General features: G+C 49.0%; 1 protein-coding gene and 1 non-coding gene across 3 annotated transcripts in view; both read right to left on the bottom strand.

The window, feature by feature from the left end:
• Window positions 1-24,051, bottom strand: part of Agps (alkyldihydroxyacetonephosphate synthase) — a 72,064-nt gene that overhangs the window by 40,330 nt on the left and 7,683 nt on the right. The gene's annotated exons all lie outside the window — the stretch shown is intronic.
• On the bottom strand, window positions 19,654-19,727 carry TRNAI-AAU (transfer RNA isoleucine (anticodon AAU)). The gene has a single exon. It is a non-coding gene; the product is annotated as a tRNA-Ile (tRNA).

Raw genomic sequence — 24,051 nt, 5'->3', positions numbered from 1 at the left:
ACTTTTTATAGACAACCTTGCCTTTCTATAGATTTGGTCTTTTGTTGATACAAAGTCTACAGACTCTCTATGACGAAAGTCGATAAGGTTTCTATTTCTTTTTGTATACTCACATTCTATGACGCTCTATAGAAAACAGTCGAGATGTTTCTTTTTGTCTAGGTCCCCTTTATAGACTGCCTATAGACGAAAGTCAATACAGTCTCTATTTACTTTTGTCCATTCTTTGTCTATAGATTTTCTATAGACAAGAGTCGATAAATTTTTTTTTCGTTTTGTCTACTCACATTCTATAGACGGTCTATAGAAAAAAGTCGATAAGGTGTTTGTTTCTCTTTGTCTATGTCCCCTCTAGACGGCCTATAGACGAAAGTCAATACAGTCTCTATTGCTCATTCTTGGTGTTTAGACATTCTTAGACAGTCTACATAAAAAAGTCGATATGATGCTTGTTTCTTTTTTGTCTACTTCAGGCCTATTGATTACCTGTAAACAAAATTCGACAGTCTGAATTTATTTATATAGCTATTATTAAATACATATATACATCCAATATTATTATTATATATTATTACAATTTATATTTATTTATATAAATACAAATTATCAATTTATAGACAGTCTGTAGACATTTGTCTATAGATGTTCCATAGACTTCAGTATACAAAAGTAGAACTGTATAAGCCTACACACTTTTGTCTATAGACGTTCTGCAGGCATTTGTCTACAAACGTGAATTTTCATTAATCTATGGAAAGTCTATAGGCCTAGACTTTTTTATAGACCAGTCTACAAAAAGTGCAAAGAAGTCTATAGACTGTCTATAGAATAATCTACAGAAATGTCTATAGGCAGTGTACAGAGTTCATAGGCAAATGTCTATAGACTGTCTATAAACTTTTCTATTAAAATTTTTTGTAAGGGACCTACACGACTGTAGTGAACGATAAAATACTGGCAGGGAATCACCGTGGTTGCTTAGTGGCTATGGTGTTGGACTACTAAGCACGAGGTCGCGGGATTGAATCCCGGACACGGTGGCCACGTTTCGATGGGGGCAAAATGCGAAAACACCCGTGTACTTAGATTTAGGTGCACGTTAAAGAACCACAGGCGGTCGAAATTTCCGGAATCCCCCACTATGGCGTGCCTCATAATCAGAAAGTGGTTTTGGCAAGTAAAACTCCTTAATTTAATTTTTATTTGCAGGGGTAACACATTTTGGAAGAGTGGTGTCCATGCTACACCCATGTTGAAAGGGTGGTGCCTGTGTTATACCCATATCGTGTCATTTCTTTTACACCCATGTCTTAAAGGGTGCTTCTTATTTACCGCCCATAGGCCCATTTTAACACCCTTTCCTTTGTGGGGGTGTTAGCACCCTTTGCTTGGGGTGTAGCAATAAACCTCAAAAAGGGTGTCACCATGGGAGAAGTCATTTACACTTTTAAGGTTGTTAAAATTTGTAGAGTGTACAACACTATGAAAGCACTTCACCGCTTCTCCGAAGACGCCGGCATTATTGACGATTACCGACTCTGCTGCGTCGTGAGTAATTGGCTCATTCGCGAATTTGGAACCTGTGTGCACCAGACATCCACGGATTTAGTTTAAAACGAGAACTTCCGCAAAGAGACTCATCTATTGCGTGTATTTTTTTTTACAGCGACAGCAGTGTGACTAGCCTTCCGTGTGTTTTTCGGCGTCCGGCAACAGAAACAGACTTCGCGATTTCTAACAATCCCACACGGACGTAGTGTGGCTGCGCAGATGCCAAAATGCGGAACAGATTAGAAAGCTCGCCGTGGACAACAGCGTGACGTCAAGGCTATCGCACTATGTAAGCGTGAGAGCTATCGGCACTAAAAACAGCTGCGTTCTCGATGGGGCGGACACGTATAGTTCGTACACCCGAAGAACAACATGCTTACGAGGAGCGCCGGAGGGAACAGCAACGAGAATGCAAACGGCGCCGGCGCGAAACGACCATCGACGAAGAACGGTCCCTCGATGCCCAACGAAAACGACAATCGCGAGCCCGGGCACCTCCGAACGAGCAACGACGCCAGACTCGCAACGTAAAAGAAAAAAAAAATACCATTCCACTCTGTGAAGATGGAGTGGAAACGAAAGCACTTTGCTTTTCGTTTGAGAGCTTTGTCGTCAGCTTCCGCTGCCATTCCATCTTCACAGAGTGGAATGGTTGTCATTTTCTTTTATTTTAGTTCTTTTAAGCATCACCGGATACGTGTATACATATACTTCCTATCCATCAAAGCGAAAAGGGGTAGCCGTCGCCAGCAGAGGGAGACAACTCCTCCGCATTCTTCATCTCAATAACCACGCACACGAAACAAAAGATCGGCGCAATAAATTTACTGCGACAGCTCAGCTCGAAAGCAGCAGTGCGCGTGTCCGTGCTTTCCCTTACGCCCCGACGTCAGTGTAATGTTGTCAGGCCATATTACCTAATCACTCTCAGCTACCTCCCCCACCTCCCGCTTATGTTTTAGCGCTTATAAGTATTCCACGGTCGCGCACACACGGCGATAACATTCTAGCCCCCGCCACGGTGGACACTATTGGCGGCGAGGAGTTACGGAGTCGCCATCTATCGGAAGCGCCTCGCTGGCGTAGTATGAGGGATCACGTGGCGCGCTCCTCATAGGTTTTACTGTCAGCGCTCACTGAAAACACCACGCGCGAGCTCTCCCGGACATTTCTGTAAGTACTTTCGAAACGAGAGAAGTTGTTTACTGTTTAAATAATAATCTTGGGCAAACTGAAAGCACAGAATCGTTTACAGACGCTATCTCTTTACCGAATACGTACAGTGAACGCCACTGCGCGCGGTCGCCGCGATAGAGTCTCCCGAACCGGCTTCTTGCGTGAAAGGTAGGTAAACGCTGAGAGCAAACTATGTGAAATATGTTCTTATAGTGTTTGTATAACTAAATGGAGCGTAATAGAATGAAGCCTCAATGCAGCGATCGCTCAGATTCGCAGTGACCGACTGCGCGTCTGCGTGCTTGTCCGCGGATTGTTTCGCTTTCTCCGCGCGCGCGTTTTCGCACCGTGCCATGAGCTTTAGGCCGCAGAATATGAGCATTGGCAGTATACAAGCAACCATTGTTGCGTGGGCGCTATCAGAGCTGTTCAAAAATAATTTCATTGTAGAGACTTCGACGCCTACGGGGACTGTGATGTACCGTCGCGACGATTCAATCTTTTTTTTTTCTTCTAGATTCTTTGACTTTTCAATGCTATTTTTCGAGTTGCGTCGCACTGTCTGTTTATCGGTGTTCTCAGCGTGCAATTTCCCGCTGTTCCTTTTTTGTAATCCAGTGCATTAATTCATAACACAAACATGACCATATGCCATGCTTTTTTTAAATGTGCTTCTTACCGCTGCCTTTCCACTCCACCGAACTTGCCAGTATCTATAGCATCGACAAGTTCATAGACCAAACCGTCATGACATTAGTCAGGCAGCGGACTCGGGCGAGCGTCTCAGTGCGCGTTTTCAGAACATCGCAGACCGGGCGCCGTAGCAGAAATCTTCCTCGCGTCTGTGCTTGCTGCATACCCAAGTTGTAGCCGATGACTGTTTGCCGGTTTTATGTTTCGCGAGCCAAGCTTCACACAGCTCCTTGTCCTGCGGCTACGTGTGAATAAGGCTGACACCGGCCTCCGTTACGTGCGTCCGGCCCTGCGGCACCGAGCAGTAGCCTACCATGTTGCGCGCCTTCAAAGGCAGCCACTACCTATTGTAGTGCTTTCAAGCATTGTAAAGGAAACACTCGAAGCGGGAAAATTTTGCCACTAAATGAGGACCGCAGCGTACGAGGGAATTTAAACTCGTTTTCAGCTCGCTTCGGCGCGCCCGAAGCAGCCGACGCGGCCGCTATGTCCACGTGATCCCTCCTAGCACGTCACGCCGATGGTGGCGCCAGCTTTTCCAGTGGTGGAGCTCGAGGCCAATATATAGCGCGCGTCTCCTGACGTAAATCCGCGCGCGCGGCGCGCTTAACCGAGCTGCTTATAGGGACCGTGCATGTGGACGCGTGCCAGCGTACGTTACGTATGCTACGATATATTAGAATGCACCAAGATCGAACGGTAATCCGACTCGACTGACGTCAGACTCTACGCGAGACGAGAGGATGTATCGCCCCGCTTTGCAAGGACATTTCAAGCGAGGCGAGGATACCCTGAAACAAGAGAGTAATTGCGCATACACCGTGAAAACTTGATTTAACGAAATGCTTTTTTATTTCTCGACGCATGTCCGTGCAGCCCATAATGTACTACTAGAAAGCTCGAAGCAATGCCACGTGTGGCCATAATACAGCGCAGTTTTGGGGGATCCGGAAGTGTGGCCGAAAAGAGATGGGGAAGGCGATAAGGGTTCGAGGGGCCTTATAGGACAGAGAAAGGACGAAAGAAATTGACCGACGATTACGATACTTCGTAATGGGAAATTAGAGCGCAGCTATATACGTGGTTCACTTCGCGATATATTGGCTGGCGCGGACAGTCTGTCTCGTGCGGCACGTTGCAAACGGAGCGAAGTGTCGCGCGATTGCCTCGCTAATCGGGAGATCGCGAGAAGCAGCGCGTGGGTGACGCGTGGGCGCGGTTCACAACAGCCGCCGCAGACGGACCTCCGCTCATGCAGCGCTTTGTCTCCATATACAGGGTGTCCCAACTATCACGATACCCGCCGTGGTTGCTCAGTGGCTATGGTGTTGGGCTGCTGAGCACGAGGTCGCGGGATCGAATCCCGGCCACGGCGGCCGCATTTCGATGGAGGCGAAATGCGAAAACGCCCGTGTACTTAGATTTAGGTGCACGTTAAAGAACCCCAGGTGGTCAAAATTTCCGGAGTCCCCCACTACGGCGTGCCTCATAATCAGAAAGTGGTTTTGGCACGTAAAACTCCATAATTTAATTTTTTAACTATCACGCACCAATATTTAAAAATATGCAAATGCCCCGTCGCTGGACAGAACCAACGTAATGTTGTTTGCAGTCGCTTGGAGACACTCAATTTTTTTTTGCATTCCGCCGATTTACATTAGACTTCATTGATTAATGAACTTCTCAAATATTATAGTTAGTTGGAAATTGTCCATGAGAAAATTGTACAGCAATATGATAAACTCCCGATGCAGCTTTCTGCTGCTTAATACGTGCTGCATAAGACTTTTCCCGGGCGCGAAAGAAGCCCGCGAATGCAAGCAATGTGCCACGAGCGGCCAGTCGCGCGGAAATATCGCGTCCATGAAAGCACGCAAAAGAGGCCGTCAACGTGCTCACTGTCAGGATAAGTGGACACGCAGGCGAACATTACACGTTTTTTGTACTTGAACTTGCTGTTGCCTAAACGTAATGTTATTCCCACGTGTTTCCGGTTTAAGTAAGTTGTCGGTTTAGAGAAGCCATTTTCGGAGCCCACCGACTTGGGTAAATAGATGTTTAAAGGAGCACTGACATGGATTTCGCGGGCCTGTCCAGCTAAATTCGGGACGTTTTGGCAACCCTATATCGCCACCCGTCTTTCGTTCCTGCGTCTTTTCTGGCGCATCAAGCAAGCATCTTAATTACTCGCACTAAGCGTCTCCCCCCCCCCCTTTTTTTTCCTTCTTTCTCCTGTAGAAGGGTAATTTGCTAATACAGCTGAACTTATTTTTCTCTACATCCATGGCCTTTCAAGGGACACTAAAGCAGAAGAAAAAAAAGCTATTTGACCTGAATTAATAAATTATAGCTGTAATAGTAAATAACTTTGTCTGTCTACGGCCGAAGAGCGATTGGAACGGCTCGACGCCAACTACCATTCGCAGATAACATTACGGTAATGAATAATAACGATGACATCGCTTAGTTATCCTATTATTACCTATATCAAAGGAATTCGAACACATTTTCTGGCTGAAACACCATGTGTATAACTACAGTGGATTTCTTTCATGTATATTATGGCTGTGCATCCACGTCACCATTATGCTTACCGCCACTCTGCACTTTCAACAGAAAGGTTTAGCTTAGTGCGACACGTTGCCGTGATAAGTAGTACACTTAGTGGTATGCGCAACCGCATACCAGGTTACCATAGATACAACACGGCGGCACCCAGACTAGCCCATGCAGACCACCCGCTTCGGTCCCAATTGGCCTTTGCTCTTACTCGCACTCCGACAAGCCAGAAATAAAATGAATTGTAAAATCAGACGCCTTTCGGTCCTACGTCAAGCTGACGACGAAGTATCAGCAATATTTATCATTATTCAGCTGAGCCGAGAAAGTGCTTCAATTTCCACATATAGCAGACAACGCCACAGCATTGGCGTTAAACGTATTGCGCGTTACAAAGGGTACGCCAACAATTTCAGTTCAGTTTGTGATGAGCTGGTGATGTGGAACACACCGAAGTCCCAATTCTTCACTGCATCGATTAATTACATGCTTCTATAGCACGGTACGACATGAAGGTATGCGAAAATGTCAAACCTCTCGGCATGTGTACTGCGGTTGCGCGAAGAGCCGGCGTATGTGCGCGGAGGGTTAAACGCATCCGCTATATAGTATGACGGTAGCGCATCACGTAACGCCCTAATATCTAATATACTGTGCAGGAAGATGAAGCCCGGTATAATAAAAATGAGAGCCAGCACCACTTTTTTATGAACCCTAATATATATATATATATATATATGTATATATATATATATATATATATATATATATATATATATATATATATATATATATATATAGTGAGCTCGGTTAAGTGAACTCAGTTAAGACAAATTCTCGCATATAACGAACATGGGAACGTTTGTTTCATTTTCCATAGACACAACGCAAAAAAAATATCAGTAGGGTTCCTCGATGCGCCACGCCTGGGGGCGCGCGCATCGAAGCACCCTACTGGAGAACAGCAACGCACATTGCCCTTGAACTGAGGCGATCGAAAACAAGAGGAGGAAACAAAACAAAAAAGTTAGAGTGACGTTGCATTTCATGAACGCGGCTGACGCGCAAGCGTATGGGTGCTATAGCGCACACGAAGCTATCAGCCCTCGGTGAGCCTACAGACGCCTACACTGTCTGCATCGCAGATCGTATTCGAGACACGGCTCACGCGGCTGCGCCATACGCTGCAGCCGCCGGAGTAGAAGGACCTCTTGTAAACATTCGCTTACTAAATTAACAATAGTGGACACGTCAAACTCGATGACCGCGGACGCTCTTTGTCAAAACGCAGCCGTGAGGAACCGCGGCAGCATCAGCGAGCGAAGTGACCTTCGTGCTGTCTATTGCTTCCACGCATACCGAGCGCCCAGAACCCAACGCACGCAAAGCTACGAGCTATCGGTCCACCTAGACTATGTCGCCGTTCAAATACAGCCCGCGCGACCGCGCGCAGCCTAAGTACAACGCCCCCTCTCCCTCCCCTTCCTCGGTGTCATGCGTGCTGCCGCATCGCGCCCACCAGTTTTCGACGGAACAGAGGGAAGCTGGGGTACGTACCGAATACGGCTGGAAGCCTACTTCGAAGGACATGAAGTAACAGATCCCATGAGGCGCCGCGCCTTACTGATATATTCGCTTAGCGACAGCGTCGTGCGAGCTCTGCAAGGACGTCATCCTCTACCTCGGTCAGCAGCTTAAGCTACGACGATGTGAATTGTTTGGAAGATCAGTACAACCCGCAGGCTAATGAAATTGCAGCCAGTTACGCGTTTTTTTTTATGCTGAAGCAAAAGGAAGGCGAAAGTGTGCGATACTTCATCGCCAAACTCGGGAGGTTTGCCGAAAGCTGCAACTTCGGTAGCATGATGAACCGTGTATGTTACGAGACCGCGTCGTTTGGCGCTATTCTGCCCGATGGCGCACGGCGTTCCTTGTTGACGCGTCACAAGCTGACCTTGGAGAAGGCTGACGAGTTCGCCAGGACTTCCGAGAAGCCGCGCGAAGACGTCCGATACATGCAGGAGAATGGGGAACGGAAGCGGCATCATTAAGGTCCTCCAGCCACAGCGGAGCTGGAAGTCACGAACAGCAATCAGAAACTTGTAAAGCAGTCGCCCACTGTGCGAACGGTGCCACGGGCCGCACGATACCAACGGTTGCCGATATCGAAGCACCAAATGCCGACAGTGCGGCCGGAAAGGACACCTGGATAGGGTGTATCACAGGGGCCGTTTCAGGACGACAGGCACATACTTCGTGGACGAAGGTGGAAGCCAGAGCGAAGAAGAATTTGTGCTTGCCCAGGTAGCGCACAGCACGGCTGAGAGAGCCATGTCGCGGCCTCTCAAACAAGATTTGACGTGGAGAGGCCGGAAGCTGGTCATCGACACTGGCTTGCCGGTGAGTGTGGTACCAAAGATATACACGAAACGCCATAGAGGGTATACAGCCAGTTCCGGAAGAACTTCCTTGGGGCTATCGTGTTTTCTTGGCTCCCTGCCCATCGTTGGCCAATTAACTATGCATGGATGTGAAGTCTGGGGCGACAACTGCGAGCAGCACGTCAGTGGTAGCGGACTGTCGAGGACCACTTCTCTGCGATCGGCGTACCATAGAGGAATTTTGCAAGGCCGGTAAGTCTCTCTTGGATGCCAAAGGCGTTCGAGCGTACATTTCATCCAAGTGGATGCACAGGTGAGAACGCTACTTGACGAATTTTCGCAGCTGTTTGACAACAAGCTGGATTTCTGTAAAGGTCCGCCTATGAAGCTGCGCATCAAGGAAGGTGCTCGACCTTGTTTCCGCAAAGCCCGAATCGTGCGCTATGCAATACGTACACAAGTTTCAGCAGATATTGATTGCCTGGTGCAAGAAGGCGTGCTTTCCCAGATCAGTCTCTCTGAATGGGCAACATAGGTAGTTCCCGTGGCGAAAAAGAACGGCGACATAAGGCTCTGCGGGGACTTCAAGTAAACGGTGAACCCAGCGACTTACTTAGAGCAGCATCTTTTGCCGAAAGTCGGCGATATGTTTGCAGCGCTAGCAGTAGGTGAAGTGTTTAGTACGCTGGATCTACGCGACGCATACAACCAACTTCCTCTAGACACGGAAGCTAAAAAGATAGCAGTGCTCAACACGCATAAGGGCCTGTATAATCGCCTTGACTTTGGAACCGCTTCAGCACCAGCTCTGTTCCAAAGGCGCATGCAATCTGTTCTGTAGGGCCTTCCAGGGGTGAAAGTCTACTTGGATGATATGACCTGGATGATATAGCGTGATATGACTGTACTGCGACAAGTGTTCCTGCTACTGCATGAAAACGGCCTGAATCTGAACAAAGCCAAATGCAGGTTCCAGGTAAAGCAAGTGACATTCCTCGAGCACTTAATCGACGAAAAGGTCTGCATTCTTTGCAAGACAACCTCGGTGCCATACTAGGCGCACCGGTACCAACGTCGGTGAGCCAGATGAAATCTTTTCTTGGTTTGATCACGTATTACTCAAAATTCTTGCCCAACCTCTCAACTATGCTCGCACTACTGTATGCCCTGTTGACGAAGAGAGTTGCCTGGAAATGGGAACGGGCGCCCAAGAAAGTGCATTTAAGAAGCGAAGAATGCCATGAAAAGGCGAACTTTCGCATTCATTATGACCCGGGTAAACCACTTAGGCTTGAATGTGACGCGTTGATGTACGGTTTGGGTGCACTGCTCTCTCATCGTATCAACTGTAAACATTACCCGATAGGTTTCCGGTCGAGAACATTGACGGCAGCAGAGGGAAACTACTCGCAGTTGGAAAATGAAGGTCTTGCATTAGTTTCTGGTGTGACCAAGTTTTGGGATTATCTTTTTGGCAACCGTTTCACATTGGTAACCGATCACAAGCCTTTGACCGGGCTTTTTCACCAGGATAAGCCTATTCCGCAAACGGCAGGAGCCAGGATTCAACGCTGGGCGTTGCCCTGGTCCACGTGTCAATACGAATTGGAGTATCGGAAGGGACAGCTAAACACTAATACCGATGCCTTGAGCCGCTCACCTTTGCCCAGTCTAGAAAGTGCAGGAGGAAATACGTCCGTGGAATACGTGCTGCCCGCACAAGCATTGAGCGATTTTTCGCTGTGTCCCCAGAAGCTAGCAGCCAACACTGCCGAAGACAGACTGCGTCGTCAGGTAAACACGTGGAACCTGCAAGGCTGGCCAAGAGAACTGAGGGCAGAAGTGTTTTCAACCTTTCTTCCCTCGTAGACACGAACTGACAGTGAGTGACGGATTAGTTTATAGGGCACACGGCGTTATTTTGACTTAGAGGACGTGTTACTTCGTGCTGCAAGTGTTGCACGAAACTTATCCGGGCATTACAGCAATGAAGAGCCTCCCTCGAACGGTCTTTTGGTATCGGGGTCTGGACCACGATAGAGAGCGCCTGGTAAAAAGTCCGCAATGTGTGCAATAACTGCCAGTACCTGCGGCTCAGGTTCCTTCAAGTTGGCCGGAAACCAACAAGCGCTGGTCAAGGCTGCACGTCGGGTTTGCTGGTCCGGTGGAGGGACTTATGATCCTTGTCCTGGTGGACACAGGGAAGAAATGCATAGAGGCGACGCCGCTCAAAACTGCGACGGCTGATACCACGCTAGAAGTGCTTCGGGGCATTTTCAGCCGTTTCGGCCTGTCTCACACAGCCGTGTCCGATAATGGACCCGGATTTACCAACGCAGTGACAAAGATATTTTTCCGAGATAACTATGTGCGTCACGCAACAACTGCAACTTATGATCCGCAGTCGAACGGGGCAGCAGAGCGCACGGTGCATGCCGTCAAAAAGAAAGCACTAAAGAAAAATAAAGCAAGGTCACTGCAATGTCGACTCACTAAATCCTTGCTTCGCTACAGGATAACACCGACAAAGGACGGCAGATCGCCTGCAGAGATGTTGCTGGGCGCCCAACCAAGGACCATGCTAAGTGCTCACTTGCCAGATCAAGGGGGCCCAAGTGTTCCAGTCAGGTATCGGCACCACCTACCCCGTTGTTTCCTCCCGTAACGCGCGTCTGGTCCCGACTGTTTAACCGCACTGGACAGAGATGGCTGACAGTGACTGCCACTGCTGGTGGACGCTCGATCACGGTCGACACCAAGTGTGACTTCGGGAGGTTCAGCAGGAAATCGCCGTAACAACAAAGGGAGAGTGAAACGGGGGACAGCGGCGGATGTTTGCAACCTGATCAGCTATCGAAAGACGAAGTCTGCGAGCGAACGGACATAGAGCCGAGTGCAGGTCAACCTGTGAGTATTCAAGTAGACCCGAACCCACCCAGACAATCAACTCGGAAAGGAAAACCCCCGAACAGATCTTAGAAGGAAGTGCCGTATCGCGCCCACTGCAGAACTGTGCATACGCGAATCGGCACGGCGCGTGAATCCATGAGCTCTCTGACTGGAGAAGACGTCGACCAGATGTGTCTGGAATAAAGCCTGTTTTTTACTTGTAGTCCTGCCGTCAGTCGGGGTCTAGACGACACTTCACGTGCGACGAAAGACGGCGCGCTTCCCCTTCCCTTCCAACCCTTGCGCACGCTAAAACCCCTAAACTTCGTGAAGTAGCGACACTCCTCCATCTTCACTCTTCCTCGTTTCTCCTCCCTTTCACGCTCCCTCCTCGACCGTGGCGCCGCCTACGCTGCTCGAGAGTAGCAACGGCGCCAACATGCGCTCCTCGGCACTCCGTAGACGCTTCTCGAGCAAAAATGGCGCTAATGCTTGGCGCAAGGGCCCACGTGATGCTATTAGGCCAATAGCGACGCGGCGTCGGCCTCGGCCAGAGTGCGTGAGGAGGAGGCAGCATTCTTCAAAGCGTGGCACTACTTTACGAAGTTTAAGGGGTTTTAGCGCACGTGAGACTGAGGCGCCATCGTCGGCTCACTGTCGCACGCTTCCACTCGCACACACAGCGCACGGCGCACGATGACGATGTTATCGTGAGACGAACCCGCTATGTCCGCATCGCAAAAAAAAGCCTGTAGGCAACTGCCAGAGGAGGTCAACCTAAAGCCCCTTAAACTTCGTAAAGTAGTGCCACGCTTTGAAGAATGCCGCCTCCTCCTCGCGCGCTCTGGCCGAGGCCGCCGCCGCGTCGCTATTGGCCTAATAGCGTCACGTGGGCCCACGCGCCTTGCTTCAGCGCCATTTTTGCTCGAGAAGCGTCTACGGAGTGGCGAGGAGCGCATGTTGGGGCCGTTGCTACGCTCGAGCAATGAAGGTGGCGCCACGGTCGAGGAGGGAGCGCGAAAGAGAGAAAAAACGAGGAGGAGTGAAGGCGGAGGAGGAGAGTGGCAGGGGCTTTAGGTCAACCCAGCGCGCCTCCGCCTACCTTCCTCATCCGCGACGCTTCGCCTCGTTTCTCGTTCCCCACTGCGCTCAACGAAAACCTAGACTTTGCTCGTTGCTTCGGCCCGAGCTCAGCGCGCTCCTTTGTACTTTCGATAGCTCGGGGCCTGCACCGACGACCTATGAGGCGGCAGATGGCTGCTTGAACTACCTAGTGAACTTATTCCAGCAGCACAAAGGCACAGAACAATTTTTAAGGCCATTAGGTGAAATGACATCGTTTGTGGCTACTCTGATTTGCACAGAAGCGACAAACATACGTCACGGACTGGATGAAACCAAGCAAGGGTACCACTTGAACCTATTAAGTTCAACTAAATAAACGCTTTTTATGTCGTTTTTCCGCCGTTGTAAGTCTGCTTCATTTACCGTTCTGTAGTAAGCTATTTGGATGCACCTGGTCATGTCAATTATTCTTCTGGTAAGACGAACAAATTTTCATCGTCCCTTCGAGTTCGTCTTAAAGAGAGTATTAGAATGTTTTTTTCTAATACGAATCGAATAGTCACTGCTAGTCGGTTCGAGAATTCACTATTCGAAGCACTCGTTTTAATGCGTAAGCATTCTTTGGCGATTACACCAGCAAAATCTCTCCGTCCCGTGACGTCTTACATGTGCAGAATAAATGCATAAATAGCTGAGCTAACACATGTAATTGTTATAACAGTGTAATGGTAGATGATTGGTAGCCATGGGTAGACATGCATAAGCTGGCTAAATAAGTGAGCAAAAGCGAAGTAGCAGCCGAGCCAAGGAGCTCTTATGCATTAGTAGACAGTTCTCCGAATTTCTGCAGCACTTTTCTACCCTAATAAAATCTTGCCCTAAGGCAGCTTTTCCGGTGTCAATGCGGAAGACTGAACGAGGTTCGTTGTCCACGAACGTTCAACTGAACGTTCCGCTTTTTCTCTCTCTCGAATATATAAGGCACAAAGCCACCTAATGAGCCTCGATCGAGGGAGACATAGAACGGTGGACGCGAGTGCTATGCCGAATCATTCTGCTCTCAGAGACTATGCTGTGCGTTGAAATACGAGTGGAGCACCGGACGACTTGGAACTCGCTCATGATTAATTCACAAGAGGAAAAAAAGAAAAGAAACAGAGACGGAGACAATGACGCGTCATGGATAGTACATCTCTCGTCTCTCTCTCTTTTTTTCCCCCTTGTAAATTATGCTTCTTACTTGGCAGTCCCAGCACGGGACTCGCGAACCTTTTAAAGAACCCCCAAACCAGCTTGAGCTCGAAGGTTCGTTACACAGTTGCTAACGCGTACTAGTCTACAATGAACATTTAGCCGCAATAACTTTTTTTTTAACGGTGCAGTAAAGGCAAAGTTGCCAGGCGCAGCGGTCGCTGCAGTGTCCCGCTCGCATTCGCTACCCTCCCGACTGACGCTCCTCCTAGCCGCGTATACTTTCACCGAACACACGCAGTGCACAGATGGTGTTGGCTGCAGCGAAAGCTACGGGTGGTGTCACTACACCAGAAAGAAGGTTCCTGCACTGCCTGCCCCCAATGGGCGGTGTCCAAAAACCGACGTCTGTGACGCGTTTCGGGCTCCCGAAATCACTTCCACCGCATTCAACCCGCAAAATAATGGCCTTTAAAACCCGCACTTTAAATCCAGGGGGCGCCACCCTGTGCGGGCGTGAGGATATCTACCCAGCAGCCGTCCATGTACCCCCCCCCCCCTTAATTCTGTCCATCCACCCACCCCCATTCACACCCATCCGTCCTAATACAGTGTACTAGATCTTTTCTAAAACATTGTAGACACCATCTATATCGCACTCCGCCTGACTATGAATAAATTGAAGGTTCAAAAAGTTCACAAGAGTGGCAGTTCGGGCCAATTGGTGATCCATAACGTTTTCACGAATTAGAGTATCTCATTAAGAGTGAATGAACCGCCACAAAGTTTCAGTGGCGCACATCACGTACCCTTCCATTCGAGATCGGAGGTAATGTGCACAGTCGGCTACTGTCATGTCTATTCGATAACATCGCACAATAAATCGACAGGGACTGACAGCGTAAGAACACAACTCATGTTGGCACTTGCGTACAACCGTCTAATCGACAGTTTTTTACCCCAGTGACGTGAATTGGGGGTAACCTGGTGACGTCACGAAGCGCGAAGAAGGCCCCGGAAAAACAAGAGGAAGAGCACGGGATTTTTTTCTTCTTTTTTTTTTGCACTTGTGCTGTTCCCTCTATGCGTACCGTTCTCACCCGATGCTTTCTCTACCCGATGCGCGTTTCTTGAAATGTGAAAAAAAAAAATGGCTGAGGCTTAGCTAAGGTTAAGCCCAGGATGCGAAGCATACTAGCCTTCATTTTAGTTGTTGAACCACTGTTTAGCCTGGTGAACTGCTGTTGCTTGGCTATATTTGGTTCGGCTAGACGAAGAAACAACTCATGCGTTACTCTGCTTCGCCTTCAAGAGTGGAACGCGACAACGTTCCCGTCAACCCGCCCAGGGGTGTAAGACAATGGGCTACGGCGCAGCGACTACGCGCCCCGCATTGGACGCGGTGAGCAGCGTCGAGCAACGCAGCGTTCGGCGCGGCAACGAAATGTGCGCCTGAGCAAGCGACGGACGCCTGAGCCTTAGAAACGGCTCGTTTCTCAGGCAACACCGCATTCACTAGAGGCGCTTTTGTACCGCTTTGAAGCATCGTACTCGTGGCTCAGTGGTAGCGTCTCCGTCTCACACTCCGGAGACCCTGGTTCGATTCCCACCCAGCCCATCTTGCAAGAGTTGAGCCAAAGCCACCTATAGAAACTCAGTCTATGTAGCACGCCGCAACCTTCGCTTCTCATTCCAACGAGCAGCTCTGTCTCCAGGAGGCATCTCACCTCCTGAGTGTCAAGCAGAGGCAAGCGCAGCTGCTTATATACCGCCGCGACGCCGCGAGCGACGGCGCGAGTTGGAGCCCCATTTCTCCTCTGTCGTGACGTCACGGTGTCACGTGGTAATGAAGGCGACACCGCCGCGCCTGAGGAGCTGGGTTGAGCTCTCGTAATATGCTTCGCATAAAAATGTCGGAAGTGGTTTAGGGGTCCCTCAACGCGTCGCTGGCTTTCGTAGCATTGCAGCTCAATAGTCTGTCGTTCCTTGCCTCGAGAGGGAAGCGGGGATGTGTCTGCGCAGACGCTCGCCCGGCTGTGCCGACCACGTGACTCCTTGCAGTGGTTAGCGTATCGCGACCGTTTTCGTAAAAACGCGCTAAAGACGGAGACGAAAGGAACGCACACGACAGGACTGGCGCCTTGTCACGAATGAATCAGTCACCCCCCGGATTGGCCAAACCGGGGTGACTGCGAGCCCCTGCGTGAAGCCCATGTCCTCTGCGCATATTTCCAAAATAAGGCGCGGACACGCAAGGGAGCGCTAGCTCGGAAAGATCCAGCGCTTATAGTATGGGAGAAGAAAGAAAAATGAAAAAAGAAAGGGGGGGGATGGGGAACGAGGCGATCACGCCAAACGACTTCGGCATGCGCGCAGTCGCGCGATTTAGGCGCGCGGTATTTAGCGGCTTTCGCAATGCGGCCGAATAAATGTGCCGGCGAGAGGGGTACGTCGACGGGAGGCTTTTTCGCAACTTTCCCGGAGACCCTTTTGCGCAGTTTGTAATGCGACGGCATTATATGGACCCACGAAGCGGAAGATCCGGCGGTGTCACCCGACGGTACCAGAGCGCCGGACCCGCCGCGGTTCGCACTATACCGAATGCCCCGGCGAGAACCCACGGCGTCGGACGGACGCCGTGACCCGCACTGGAAAAGGGGAAGAAAAGAAAGTACCTGGCCCACTCTCTGAAGTGGTAAAATGAGCTGGATTAACTTAAGACGATTATATAGACAAGTCCTCATGCTTTCGCATTCGAATCACGTAAGAGTACCTAAGTGAGTGTTAACTTTTGATTTGGACTGCAGCATTCGCTCGCAGGCCGACCCGCTATAACGTCCCTCAGCTTGGGCATACCCAGTGTCGCTTTTACTCATTTTCGGAATTCACGAGTAAGAAATTATACGTTACACAAATTCATTCCGCTCGGACTCAACGTCAAACGGGCGCAAAACGGCGAGAATGCGGTTCAAGCGCATTAATAATGTTGCCGCGAGCATTTTTTCTTTTTTTGCGAAAATTCTCGCCAATGCAGGTCTCCGAACGTTGCGTCCTCACAGATGACCGAAATCCCCCGCGAAGTGCCTTTCCAATACCGAGATCTAGTTCACACAAAAATTCATGAACACTATAAAACCAGCTTAGACCGACAAAGTATTCCAGCGTGACGTCACGGACTTCAAAGCACCACCGCATTTACTCCTGCAAGGCCCGCACCTCAACCTCCCCCCCCCCCCCTCTCCAAAAGAAACACACACACACACACATATACATATATATATGAACGAGAAGAAAGGGGGTTAACCGAGGGGCCCGATTTTTATTAGTCATATCATAAGAAGCCAACAAACACTGACACCAAGGGCAACGTAGGGCAACGAAAAAACAACTTGCCGCAGGTGGGAACCGAACCCACAACCTTCGCATTTCGCGTTTTTCGTCCACTTTAATTTCCATTAATTTATAGTTTCTTTATTTCATTTATTAAGCACAAGTGATTTCCCCTATGTTGTCCTTGGTGTCAGTGTTTGTTGGCTTCTGATGATATGACTATATATATATATATTTCCGGGTTCGTAACGTAAATGTATACGTAATAAGAACGATTTTCCACATCCCGAGATCGAGGATGACGCCACCGACCGACGACAGACACCGACCTTCTAGCGAACGTCCCGGAAATCGAGCTTACAGAGAAGCGCACGTAGATTGCGCGCACGTTCGACGTCAAAACAATGCGCCTGCATGCGCACGGCGGGGCGTGGATGGAATACGGCGCGGCCGCCGCTGTTCCCGACGCCCGAACCGCTTCGTTTTTACGCAGAATGCGGTGAAGCAACCGCCAGGCGGCCGCTGCTCGGATAGCGCTCAAGAAAGTACAGACAGGCTTAGATAGCTCGACCAGGCCCCGTACACTCTCAAGTTCAACAAATGGCCACAGAGGGCGAAAAATCAATCGAGGCGCGTTTCAGCGTAAGCGCGCAAGTGGAGTTACTGTAATTTGGTCAAATACTTTAGTTTGTGCTTTCTCTGCTAGGGGCGCTAAACATGGTGAATTTTTTACTTTACACAAACCATTGACATAAACAATCGAGGTGTCTAAAGATGTTTTGTTACCTCAGGCAAATAGGCAGTTGATTTTTTTTAAAATTTGATTGTTGAAGCTGCTTTTTAGTCATAGCGTCAAGGTTTTTGTACTTGATTAACCACCGACAGCCGACAGCCTATTGGCATCGATGTGTTTCCTGGCCGTTGGCGTTCGAATACTACGGCGGTAAAACATTTTCGAAAGCATGCTGGTTTCGTCTGCGAGTCATTACATAGACTTGCTGTAAAGAGGTCTACTCTTGGCAAAAAATAGTGCCTCATTTTGTTTAGGCGTTGATTATCATGATGAATGCGGCGGAGGTTGAGGGAGTACGCTTGAAGGTACGTTTTTATGCCGTTGATCTCCATAACACCGTAAATACGCAAAGCGATGTCACAGAACACCCGATCATTGTGTGTTCTCCGTCATCGCTTGTTTGCTGTACGCCTACTAATTCTTCATTTCTTCAAGTGTTGTATCCTCCTTTTGTCCTTGTTCTCTTGTGCTTCACTTACAGTATGTCGTTCCGTCAGCTGTAATGCGCATTTGCAAAACCAATACGTTTGATAAGACGCAGTGGTTGTCATAATTTCACTATACATGTATTAAGCTGGCACATATATGGTTCAGATACAGATGCCTGTATGCGGACTTGCACGACGTTGATGCGGAGATTAGGATAATTATGACAGAGGCAGCTGACGGCCGTAAGCTGTTGCATTCTTTCCGCCAAACTACCCGGCCTGGTAGTGCTGTAAAGATGCTGTATAAAAGTGACACGCGGTGACAGGGAAATTATTATACTTAGCAGCCGACCGTACGTTTTGTTGCTTAGGTCTTCTTTCTGGTGCGTTTGTGCTACCCTTATTAATGAGCCATTTCTTGCCTATGTTCTTGACTATGTAACCGCGTTTGTGTGGATGCGTAGACGTGTGCTTTTTGTTGTACTTGTAAAATGCAAATAAAATATTTTCAGGCTTACTCAATCTTTGGTGTCGTGTGCGTTTATTCCAGTGGAGGCCATCGTGCCACCTGGAAACCGCATTTTGTCAGTAGCCCTACACGAAATGCAACAGCTGGAGCGCGGCGGCACAACTCGGCGTAACGGCGGCGTAATAAACGAAAAACAGCTCGGGATGCCCTTAAAAGTCAATTCAGAGTGTGCCTTAACTCGATATGACTCAGCGCTACATGTATTCTGCGCCTCGATCGTGCTCCCGCCAGTTTGGTTGCTGTGTGGCAAACGTAGCGCCTACTTAATAAAGGCGCTACGTTTGCTACACGGCAACTAAACTGGCGGGAGCACGATCGAGGCGCAGGAGCCAGAAACCCAGTAAAGCCATAGAACACCTGGTAAAGCGTGTGCAAAACCCCTTTTCCGTTTCCTGTTGTACAGCGCCACCCGTGGTCACATACTTTAGTTCACAACGCCACCGCTACGCTTATTTCCGTAGCACTGTGGAAGGTACAGTTTCCCTTCTCTAAGTTTGTATAGGTGTTCTGTGGCTCGACCTCTCCGCGCCCATGGCTGCGACGGCGTACGTGGACGCCGATAAGTTGACGCGGTATTATGCTTTTCTTGAACGAACTTATTCCACGATTCCTTTTATTATTATTATTGTTATTATTATTGCTCGACGTTATATCTTCACTCGCAATTGTTATATCTTCACACTCAAATTTCCGTTTCCTTTTCGTTTCGATTCCGACCCACCTATTTCAACTTGCGCTCTGCTTAATTTACCATTTAAGTGTGCTCAAATTCCTACAATGCCATATAATTCGCGGCATCGTCCAAGCTGGGTCCGTGCCAGCGTGGCACAGCAGATTACTGTATACTACTACTACTATTATTACTTCTACACATGTTCAGTTTAATACTAGCACAGCATGTTGCCGGGCGAGTTGGCACATCCTTTTTTTTTGTATGACAGCCTGAAGGGAGAAAAAAATGCGGCACTTGCAGTTCAAGTTCGCGGGAAGTTTTCCGTTCTGTTTTCCGTATTTACACGGAAAAAGCTGCTTTATGTCAACAGTTCTGTAAAGAAAAAAAAAGAGCTGTGGCCTGCGCAGGGATCGAACCTACGACCTTCGCGTTATTAGCACGACGCTCTAACCGACTGAGCTAGCAGGCCAGGCAATGCCATCGCGATCAATGCGGACACTTGTAAGTGCCTCCGCTGCTAGCGCCTTGCCTATGCTCGTTTTCGCTATATAATAGTACACTATGGTTTCGAAAGAAAGAAAGAAAGAAGGGAAAAAAGATTTCCACGGACGGTACGACACCGCACGTGAACCGAGTCTCCGTGGTTTTTTTTTTTTTCCTTGTGCGTCAAGGTCACCGGTGGTAAACTTGCGCCACTTTACGTCTTTTCTTTCAGGCACATCAGTGAGTGAGCCACGAAAACTCGCACGAAGGAACAGCTTCTCCGTTTTTTGTTTTTTTTTCCCTTCTTTTTCCGCATCTTATTGCAGAGGAGGCCTCCTATGTTTATTTATTATTTTGCACGGTGAAAACTACGCATCGCTTCGAGCAATTCGTGCGGTGAATGAAACGTGCAATTATCGAAAAATAAAAGGAAGGAAGAAGCAAAAAAAAAAGAAGGAATGAAATGCAGAGAGTTTAGCGACCCGATATTGCACAGCGGCTTACGAGGTACACCGTAGTGGGAGGACTCCGGATCGATCTTAACCGCCTGAGGAGATTTTTTTTTATAAATATTTTTTTAACGCGTATACCCATGCAGGGTACAAAAACATTATTGCATTCATCCCGCGTCGAAATGCGGCCACCGCGGCCAGGATCTAACCTGCGATGAAGCAACGATGAGACGCGCAGAAAAGAAAAAAAAGAGAACACAAAGCCGGTAAAGAGTCCGGTCGGACACATACAAAAATGTCGCACAAGCCCCCCCCCCCCCCCCCCCCCCCCCTCTGCCAACGCGTAAAAAAGAATGCCGAGACCAACGCCGAATATTATTAAAGGGGGGCACAGCAGCGACAGAAACAGTTCTGCATGGCTACTCGCACATTTATTAGACGGCTCGGTGTTTGTACGGTGTGCACGTAGTACGCCCCGTCACAGTGGCCTCTTTTCTACTCTCATTACGCTACACCGCATAACACTTCTGTAGAGAGGCAAAGCTAACTCAAGAAAGCCGTTTCCCTAACGCGCACTCTTCCATGCATGGCTGGATCTGAAGCGAAGCGAGCACACATGGAGGAAGGAATCCTCCATGCCAGTACACAACAAATGGCTTCGATTTATATCCGACTTCGGCTAGCTATCTAGCGTATGATGACAATTACGATGCGGCCGTACCGTAGATGAAGCGGTTCTCGTATTTTTTTTTTTTTTTCGTGGCTCGGTTAGGACGTACAGTTCTTCATCGGAAGATTTATGGTGCGGGTCCGAAAAATCGAGAGAACAGTCCGAAAATCTCCTGGAATTCGGAAGTCTCCCGGACAAATCGAGATAGTTGGCAAGTTTTTTTTTTCGTCGTACTCCTCGACATAAAGTGTATTTCGGATACCCTGCATGTCTAGGAGTATGGCAGAGAAGCCGTTTCAGGGACCAATTAAGGGGCCCCTCGCCAGGTTTGGCCCTCTTAAATGGCAAACGTAGCGCAAACATGACGGGCCGGCGATCGTGTCCGCGAAGTGCGACGGCGCTGCATGCCACCGAAAACTAGAGTCCAGTCAGAGAGCCCCGTCGCAGCCAGAAAGCAGTCACACGTGTACGTGTTTCGTCATGACCAGTGATCCAATGCGAAAGAAGCAACGCCGAAATATATATAAAGAGATAGAGAGAGAGAGAATAGTACACTGGACCTAGGCTGCGGTATGGGAGAAGGCAGGGAAGGAACACAACTTATGGCGATGCTACCCTAGTACACCGTAGCTACGTCGAGGCAGAGTTGGCGGCGACGCTCGTCTCGTGACGGCACGGTATGCAGGACAGTCAATTGCTTCCATCTCCTCCAATAGTTAACCGATTAGGGAAAAAAAATTACTTCGGTGAAACGCGCCCCATTACCGTCTACCGAAGTATAACCAAATTTGCAACTCGTGGGGCCCGGTGAGGGGACCGTCCGAAGGGTAAGAGAAAGTAAATTCGTGGGTACGAGTGAAGCTTTTCTTTATTGGCGACACCTAGTGGCAAGCAAACTTGGTGACGTCGGCGACAGTCGACGCGAAATCTGGAAACGTGCCCCGCCGCCAATGCCCGACGCCCGGGTAGGGTGGGTGGCCACCCTAGCTTAACCCGCGGTGTCCCCCACCACGGCGTGCTTCGTAATCAAATCGTAGTTTTGGCACGTAAAACCCCAGAATTCAATTGAAATTCAGCAGTGTAGCCAGGTTAGGGCAATCCACGAAGGTTCGGAAAGAAAGCAGCTTGCTTTAAGATTTCCGTGCCCACCAGGTGTCGGAATTGGTGCACAGTTTTCAAGTACGTCGAGCAGCCATGGCCAGTGGAGTCCTGGAATGAGGATACCACACACTCGACCTCACGAACAACGACCTCGATGGTCCAAATAAATGTTTTCTCTCTTTCTCTCTCTCAACTACAGCTTCACTCATCGCAGGTGTTATTTGAGCTTGCAGCTGTGTTCAAAACCTTTTTTTAACAGTCTCAAAAGATAGAGAAAGAGGACAGGAAAGGCAGGGACGTTAACGAGACGCATGTCCGGTTTGCTAACCTCAGCTGGAGAAAGGGGATGCAGGGACCAACAGAGAGAGAGCTTACGCCGTTTACAACGTTTGCCACTCGGGGAAATCGCGAATTACGTCGCGAGAAGAAACGATTAAGGTAGTCAGCTCGGAGCCAACGGCTGCTCACTTTCTCGTCGGGTTGGTTTTGGTTAATTGTTCCCAAGTATATAACATTGCTCAAACCCCTTGCGGGAAGGGGTGGTGGTGGTGGAAGAGCCCATGAATCGGGCGGTACAGTTGGCAGGCAGCAAACACGAATGTCGTATTTGTCGGCTATCGCTAAGAGAGCGCGTCCATTTTTTTTCCCCCGGATCGATCGGATCACAGAATTTCCCAGTTATGTAACACGCGCGAAATGGGCAAGCGGTGCCTCTCATTGCGCATTCCTGGAAAGGCGTGCGTCAAGCGACCAACTCGTAATGGAAAAGAGCACGCACATTGGCGAACTTATTCGCGTCACCGTTCGCGGCTTTCCGCGCACACGTTCCCAGGTGGCTCCAAGTAGGAGCACGTTAATCGTCCGACAAATGACACGCCAGGCGATCGCTGCTGCGGATGACGTAAAACACAATGCCAAGGATGGGCGTAATCGGCGACACCGCTACTGGGCCGACGTATGTGCCTATTGCGTAGAAACTGCCATCGCGATAACACAGCTCCTTCCTATTACCACTCATGCATAGCAGGCAACGCTACGAAGGCTTGAGAGGCTTCTCTCCATTCTCGTATGCGCGACAAAAAATAGTGCGTCACACATGAACGAAGGATGTAGGTATGCGTCACGTCATTCGATAAAAAAATGTTTGTTCCATACTATTACGTCGCTAAATACGAAGTAATTACTACAGGGAACGCGTCGCAGATGTGCGCATATATTTCCGACAGAACGAGCGGAGTGACACAATTTTCCGCGACCAGCCATGGCCACAGCGCACCGCTCGCACTCGCGGGCGAAACGTAGCGCGCCGCATACCGGAAGCACGAAGGCGCACAAATAGTAACGCTATCTGGCGCACATCCACATCCCTAAGTTGCGTATCGTCGCAACATACCTAGTAGCTCTTGCGTAGTAAGCGCCGCACATCAAGATAAATCGCACGCGGGAAACGCGGGGATTGACACAATTCTACGACTGCAATGCGTCCGTAGCTAGCTTGCGCGTGCGTTCACTGCTAAGCATACAAGAAACAGAGTATAATGTAATGCTGATTCAGCGAGAAAGCCGTTAACATTAGCGAGATTTTAGTCACCTCAACGAGAACTTTGCCCCCCCTCTTTTTTTTTCGAGTCGCAGCGACTTTTGTAGAGACAATTTCGAAGACGTAAAAGAAGCATTAAATTGCCCTCACAGGACTTAGCCTAAGTGGTATTGCCTCAATTCTTGTCTCGAGGCGGACATATGTACCTCCGTTTGTCGCGACTTCTGCATACCACATAGCTTACCAGTCAGCTATATGCAGGGTGCATCAAAGCTGCTTTACTACATGGGCAAACAGCAATCTTCAGATTCGATACGATTTTAGAAAATCGGGGGTTACCGTACCGTACCCTTCATACGACGGCTTTTGACTCACCACCGCAGGAGTTATATTAAAACTATTGTTTAAGAATAGCAAGACATCTAGAAAGCCACTCGCACAAAAAACAAAGCAAAAAGATACATTCCGAGCAAAGTTTTATCATTATCAATATCGAGTTTTCGCTAAAAATGCGTGCCTTCAGCTGCGACATCGCCACTTTGTTAAA

Source organism: Dermacentor albipictus, chromosome 8, assembly GCF_038994185.2.
Source record: "Dermacentor albipictus isolate Rhodes 1998 colony chromosome 8, USDA_Dalb.pri_finalv2, whole genome shotgun sequence".
In the NCBI taxonomy this organism is placed as follows: domain Eukaryota; kingdom Metazoa; phylum Arthropoda; class Arachnida; order Ixodida; family Ixodidae; genus Dermacentor; species Dermacentor albipictus.
Note: the sequence above shows the minus strand (reverse complement) of the source record. Positions and strands in the feature narration are given on the sequence as shown.